Genomic DNA, 7318 nt, shown 5'->3' with positions numbered 1-7318 from the left:
CAGAAATCCCACTAGTGGCCCCAGCCTGCACAGTGGACACTCGACCACTGAGCTAATCCTGGGCTCTGGAAGGAAAAGTTTACTGACTTAGTCACCTTTTAATGGAGTTAGTGGAAACTTTACTGTCACTGTCAGTGTTAGTCACGGTATGGATGGAAGTTCTGTCCTGATTCCGCAGGGAAGTTGCTAGAAGTGCTAAAGAGCATCCAGAACTTAGACATATACACATACTATACATACGTGCATTAACATATGCCTCAGAGACCTGGGCCCTACGCAAACAGGATGAGAACACTATTCGGGTCTCCCAAAGAGGAATCGAAAGAGCTATGCTTGGAGAATCACGCTTCACTCAAATGAGAGAAAGAATACGGAGTTCTGATCTCCATCGACAGTCAAGAATCAGGGACGCTGTCTCAGTTGCCAAGGCGTCGAAAATCAGATGGGCTGGACACGTAAAGAGATTTGGAGACGACCGCTGGACTAGAGCCATTACCGACTGGATCCCACAGAACGTCAAAAGACCCCGAGGCCACCCACCTACAAGATGGTCAGACTTCTTCGTCAAGACCCTGAATGATCGGTTTGAGGCTCTTCGTGTTCCTAGAATGAACAGATGCCATTGGGCTACATTAGCATGCGACAGGGATGACTGGAGACATTACTGGCGCCCGCTCGAGCAAATCGGTAAGTAACGGGATGTCAAGTGATCAAGTGATACATACATGCAATCAGTGGAACCCAGGTCCTACACAGACATGTACTTTGCTGCTGACTCACATCCCTTGCCATTTTTTCCATATTCAATTGAAAAGGAACTGTGTGTACTTAAGCACCAATCCTCTCCCGTTTGACCCCAGGGGACTTCACAGAGAGCTTTCAGAACCTCAGGTTTGGGTAGGGTGTTTGCTTTGCATGAGGCTGACCCAGGTTCAATTCTTGGTGTTCCATACTGTCCCTCGAGCACAGCCAAGTGCAGAGCCAGGAGTAAGCCCTGAGCATTACCAGGTATGGCCCAACCGCCCATCTGCCCTAACAAAAAAAGAATCTTGGGTGTTACAATCTATCACTATAAAGAGAGGGTCCGAGGCGTCACCCCAGACCCCGCAGACTGAGCACTCCGGTTCCAACTAGCTTCCCTGGCTCCTGTGGCCCCAAAACAGCAGGAGCTGGTGCAGCCTCTGCCCAGCGACTTTCTATGCCTGCTGCCCTGGCCCCCACTGGCTGCCAGTCTGTAGGCCTCCTGCCCTCTGCCTTGTTTGTCTACAGCAATCACCAAGGAACAGTCCCTCCATGCTCCCTGGGGTGGGGCAACAAGAAGTGGGGGGCTTTCAGTCCTTCCTGGAGACACTGGGCTAAAGTGTCCAGAAGCCTCCCACTGTCTCAGGCCTGCCGGAAGCAGAACATTTCATGAGCCCAGGACTTAGGCCCAGCATCTGGATTGTTCTTGGCAGCTAAGTTTTGAGGAGTTTCATTCTGCAGGGTGCAAAGAGCCACCCCACCCCCACTACCCCTTCTAGGATCTGGTTAAACCAGCGTAGATAAACAAACAGCAGCTGTTCCCTACACTTGGGAAAGGTTTCTCCATCCCCACCCCGAGATCTCTGTGGAACTTCCTCCTGAATCAGTGTTGGTGGCTCCCCAGCTCTGTGCTTCCTCCTCCCCAGCATCACCGAGGCCAGAATCAGTGTGAGCTGGTCCCAGCCAAGGTCAGAGAAGGCATCTTCTGGCTTGCTTCCAGGGAGACTGCAGTGGGTGTGCCCTGGGAAACAGGGTGTGGAGATAGGTAAGGGCCACAGATACTCTCCTCAGGCCACCAGCCAGGAACCACCTGTTCCCAGGATTTCTGCATCTTTAACAGAAGGCTCTTGCACGACGTGAGGTGAGGAGGGGAGGGTCTCCTTTGGGAAATACAGGATGGGGGCGGAGGGGAAAGGCCCATCCCTGATGCTCAGGATTTCTCCCTTGCATCAGCATTCGAATACCGTAAAGTGGTCCAGGACCTGGCATGTGCCTCACGGGCTCCAGGATGCTCAGGGTGGCCCATACTAGACAGCAGTTCTGGTAATGCTAATGGCCAAGGGTTCCTGAGGGCAGAGGGACTAGGAAATACAAGTTGGTCCTGACTTTGGATGGTTCCACTTGGCAGGGGTTTCCCACTGACATTCCAGTGGGAACTGCATCCTTGAACTTGTGAGTCCCCATCTGTCCCCAGAAGAGTAATTCCCATGGAGGGGTTGGGGGTTGGGGGAGGGTGTAGCCACTGCCACCATGCTGCTCAGTCCTGGGGTCCTGGAGAGAGAAAAAGCTGCTGTGCTTTGGGAGGATACTGCTTTGGGAGGATTCAAGAAAATGAATTCAGGGTCAGAGTAATAGTACAGCGGGTAGGGTGTTTGCCTTGCACACGGCTGACCTGGGTTTGATCCCCAGCATCCCATACAGTCCCCAAGAACCACCAGGAGTAATTCTTGAGTGCAGAGCCAGGAGTAACCCCTGAGCATCGCTGGGTGTGACGCCAAAAAAAAAAAATTCAACACACTGTTCTAAAACATGGTTTGTGTGAAGGCATTTTTCCCTATCACAGGTTGATGGAAGGGTGCTGAACCCGATTGAAGAAGGGTAAGCTCTGAGACTGGAGGTGAGGTGTAGTAAATAGTAAGTGAATTTTCCACTTACTGATATTTTCAACGAACAATGATGGATTTCAAGGGACATATCAACCTTGACGCAAGTAGCACCTGTAGCCATGCCAGCTCGGCTCTCCTTGCAGTGCCAAGGCTGACAGTGGGGGTTGTAGTAACACCATGTCATGTCTGCACAAATATATGGTCTGTAAATTAGTGGCCAGCCCCATCTATGCCAGTTTCTAAATCCACACTTCCAGCTATGGCTGGAACTGGAGGTGGGCACGTTTCCTTCTGGTGTGAAGAAACCTGTGTGTGTTCTTTCGTCCATGAGCTCATTCCAGAGTCCAGAGCCCAGGGCTGCAGACTGTAGCTACATGACCTCGGTCCACTCCCACAGGCGCTGCAAACTACTTTCTCCCCCACTGCCAACTGGAACCTAGCAGGTTTAAAGGAGGCTCCTTTGGATGGCAAGGGACAGAAGTCACTTCCATAACCTCTTCTACAAACAGGTGTCAACTATAGGCACATAGTGATACTCTGGAATCCCAGAACAGGGCATCAAGTATAGCCAAATCCTCTAGGAAGAGAAAATGCTGGTTGAGAGCCAGGAGAGTGTAGAGCAGTAGGGTGCATGCCTGGTAGGCCGCTCACCCAGCTTGATTCCTGGCAATGCATGTGTGACCCTGGAGGTCCTGAGCTCCAGCCAGGGGACCCAGGTAATTCACAGCCCTGCAAACTGAGGGTCCAAGCAGCATCACATCTTTGGGCCCTTGGCATTGGACCACCAACCTGTGTGGCTGAGATTTGATGGTGGGGCCCCAGGACTCATGAGCACAGCTTGGGTACCAAGGAAGGAAGGAAGGAAGGAAGGAAGGAAGGAAGGGAGGGAGGGAGGGAGGGAGGGAGGGAGGGAGGGAAAGAAGGAGGGAGGGCTTGTCGGCATGGAGGTAGCCTTTTTCAAGTCTTCTTCCAGGTCCATTCCTCTTGTCTCTGCATCAATCTCCCACCTCTGAAGGCAGCTTTCCTGTCTCTGAACTTGTTTCTCATACAAGGCCTCACCTGGCTAAGTAGCTCCCACTTCATGCATGAGCCACAAAGGGTGACTTCTCCTGGAGGTCACAGTCACAGGATTGGTCTGTGCTGGGGGTGTGGGCAAGCCACAAGCCACTTAGGCCGCTGCATTCTGACAGCACTTGGCTTAGGTGTCTGTGCGGATGGAGTCCATGGCCAGGGAAGCAATGCAGGATGTGGGGTTCGAGCTTATAGGGGATTGCCAGGGTCTGTTCAACCAGACAGTCCCTCCCAGGACTGAAAGCAGTAATGGCTTGTGAGACTTGCACAAGCATGGAGCAACTGCCAACTATACGCAAAGCACTGAAGTAGTTCATGTGGGAAGGGTGAAATATCATAGGAAGGAGTTTTGAAGACGATGACTTCTATAAAGGCATTCAGAAATGTCATTTCATTGAGTCCAGATAACTTTATACGCAAGGCATCCTGGTGTCCATTTTAAAGATGTTCTGATGCTCAAGAGAAGATTGCTGGGCCAGAGTGATAGCACAGCGGGGAGGACATCTGCCTTGCACGCAGCTGACCTGGGTTCAATTCCCGGCATCCCATATGGTCCCCTAAGCAGCGCCAGGAGTAACCCCTGAGCATCTCTGGATGTGACCCAAAAAGCAAAAAAAAAAAAATCACTTTAGGCTTCTACGGTTGGGAAGTGATACAATAGGTGTGGTATCAGGTTTCTCTCGGTCCAGTGCTCTTTCCTCCTGACATGGGCTGGACAGTCGAGTGGGAGACAGTGCTGCAAGGCATCACTGAAGCCTTAGTTGAGCCTCCAGGTTTCAGTTATAAGTGGAAGACTGTGACAAAGTTTCTTGGGCAAAATGAGAATCTGTTTGCTCTCACAACAGACACATGGCGCTCAAGAAGCTGAGACTCGGAGCACTGGATCCCGTGAGTCTCCTGAGCCTTGGGTAGGTGGCTTTGGATAGGTAGGTGACTTCTCTTCCAAGGAGACAAGAGGACAGCCACAGAAAACAGTCTCTCATTGAGTGCGCCAAGAAGTCCAGAAATCAAACCTCCTGGGACTTTATTAGATCCTGGGTCCATCCCTGAATTGATCCAATCCCCAAGGCTGGGTGACCAGTCTGGTCATGACTGAGTCTAAAATTCAGGTGAGACCTACAACAATGGGGCCTGAGGGGAGGGGTGGGTGTTTTCCTTAAAAAAACAACAATCATATGAGACCGGCTTCCAAGACGTGGAGTGATCCTCCTTATCTCTATCAATAGTGGAAAGGACCACCAAGTAAATGATGGATGGTTGGAGGGATTGCTCGGGTTGGGAGATGTGTGCTGAAAGTAGATATGGTCCGAATATGATGGCCACTTAGTAACCATGTTGCAAACCATAACACCCAAAAGGAGAGAGAGAGTAAAAGGGAATGTGCTTGACACAAAGGGAGTGTGGGGGTGGCGAGGGGATCCTGGAAACATTGGTGGTGGAGAATAGGCACTGGTGGAGGGGTGGGTACTTGGTCATTGTATGACTGAAATGTAATCACAAAAGTTTGTAAGTCTGTAACTGGATCTCACGGTGATTCATTAAAAACAAAACAACAACAAAACAATAACAAAAAACAATCGCTGAAGTGCTGTTGCCCTAAAGGGGCAAAGACTGGCCCAGGGGCAACTGGAGTAGCTATTCCCTTGGACTGTGCAAGGTGAGGAGCAAAGATCCATAGTTAGCCTCAGGACTCCAGTCCCAGAGCACCAACACTGACACGGGAAATAGAAGGGAATCTATGGACAAGCTTTAGTGCCTGATCATACAGGCATGGGGAGTTGGTACCTCAGGGGCATAGTACATTAATGGCATTAGGGGGGGTAATCCATAGTGCTTTTAAGCCAAAGGAGTTTCTGAAAGTGCTTGATTAAGGGGCCTGCCTTGGCGCAACATTATCAGAAGGAAAAAAATCTGACATTCCTAAGTGCTGTTTAAAAGAAAACACATTCTCTTTTGTTAGTGAGCTAGGACTTCCCTCCTTACCTGTAAAGTTTCTCGGGTAAGACCTAAGTTCTCTTCAGAAAGAAGTCATTGAAACTAGGACAGTGAGCCCAGTCATGGGTGGGGGTTAGAAGAGCAGATTCTCTGGGTCTGAGTAGACACCCCAACTCCTGGTGCAGGGCCTCCAAATATGCAGCCCCTCCCAAAGGAAGGCGAAGAACTGAACTCCGTGACACTGGGGTGTCTGAGGCCCACATTTGTGGGATGGTTGAGCAGGTCTGGGTGGGGTTCCCAGAGTGTGTGAACAGTTTTCTGAGAACAACATGGCATGCCATCCAATTCCATAGCATGATTGGGCATGGTTTAATTGACGTTTTCTATTGCATTGACTGGGGGGTCCTCCATGAGATCTCCACAGTAAAATGTCTCAACACTCAGGCACCCCTGGGATGAGCCAAATCATCAAGCAATGACTTGAATAAACTTGGGCTGGGAAAGTATTCATCGAGAGCTCCAAATGCTTCAAAGACCCACGCATGGTTGCTTATGGTCCAGAACAGAGAAGAGATGTCAGAATAAAACACAACAAAACAAACAATTGTTTTGCTAAATCCAGGCACCAAGTCTTCTCTCTTAATGAACCCAGTCTAGGGTAGAGCAAACGAGTGCTGGGGTTATCCATTATATGTGGCACCTAATATCTCAAATCTCCCTGCTCTCTGATGTGACTTTTCTGAGAGGGACAGTATTAAACTCTCCACAGGTAAATACTCAACATCAAATAGGAGGGTCCTTGTGCCGGAGAGACAGTACAGCGGATAGGGTGTTTGCCTTGCTGACCTGGGTTTGATCCCCGGCATCCCATATGGGCCCCCAAGCACCTCCAGGAGTAATTCCTGAGTGCAGAACCAGGAGTAACCCCTGAGCATTGCTGGGCGTGCCCCTCCCCCCAAATAAGAGGGTCCTGGAATAAACACAAGAGGCAGACAAGAGCTCATGCTAAGAAACCAACTGAGGGAAGCGGGGTGGGGATGGGGATGGTTCATCCCACCCTTTCCTGATGTGATGAATTTTCTTGCTGTGAAATTATGCATCATCCTGGAACAAAGCCCTGGCATGTAGGGCTTAACTGGGGCCGGTGCCCACTGGTGAACCAACCACTGACTCTGGCTGCTGGATATGCTGACTGCACTGGCCTACTGGGGCTACAGGTTCACTGATGGATCAAGGTTTGATGCCAGCCCACCCTGATCAATGGGATAACAAGGAGAAGAAATGAGTGTTTGCTCCAAGAAAAAACAAGGGGCTATTATAAAGGGGCACCGGATGCCAAAGAGGCATGAACAGAGAACTACTTCCTTAGGCTTACGCATTTGGGGGAGGTAGAGGGAAGGATGCTGGAACTTCTGAGCCCTTTCTCAGAGTTGAGCAGCGTGGGAGTGAAGTGTGTGAGCTCTGCCGTCTGCCTGCTGAAGTCAAATCTCTGTTACTTATTAGTTCAGTGACTTTGAAGCAGTTACCCAACTTGGCTTCTTCATCTGCGAAGCAGGGCAACAGAGCTTTCCCTTGGGTCAAACTGAGACTCAAATGCAATGATGCATGCAGAGCATGCACCGTCACCCCAGCACATAGTCTTCAGCACTAACTGCAGAGACCTGGTGAGTTTTCCCAGAGGCCAA

The sequence above is a fragment of the Sorex fumeus genome, unplaced genomic scaffold (genome assembly GCF_029834395.1).
Source record: "Sorex fumeus unplaced genomic scaffold, SorFum_2.1 ptg000051l, whole genome shotgun sequence".
NCBI classification, from domain to species: domain Eukaryota; kingdom Metazoa; phylum Chordata; class Mammalia; order Eulipotyphla; family Soricidae; genus Sorex; species Sorex fumeus.
The sequence above is the reverse complement of the archived record's forward strand: the minus strand, read 5'-3'. Positions refer to the sequence as shown.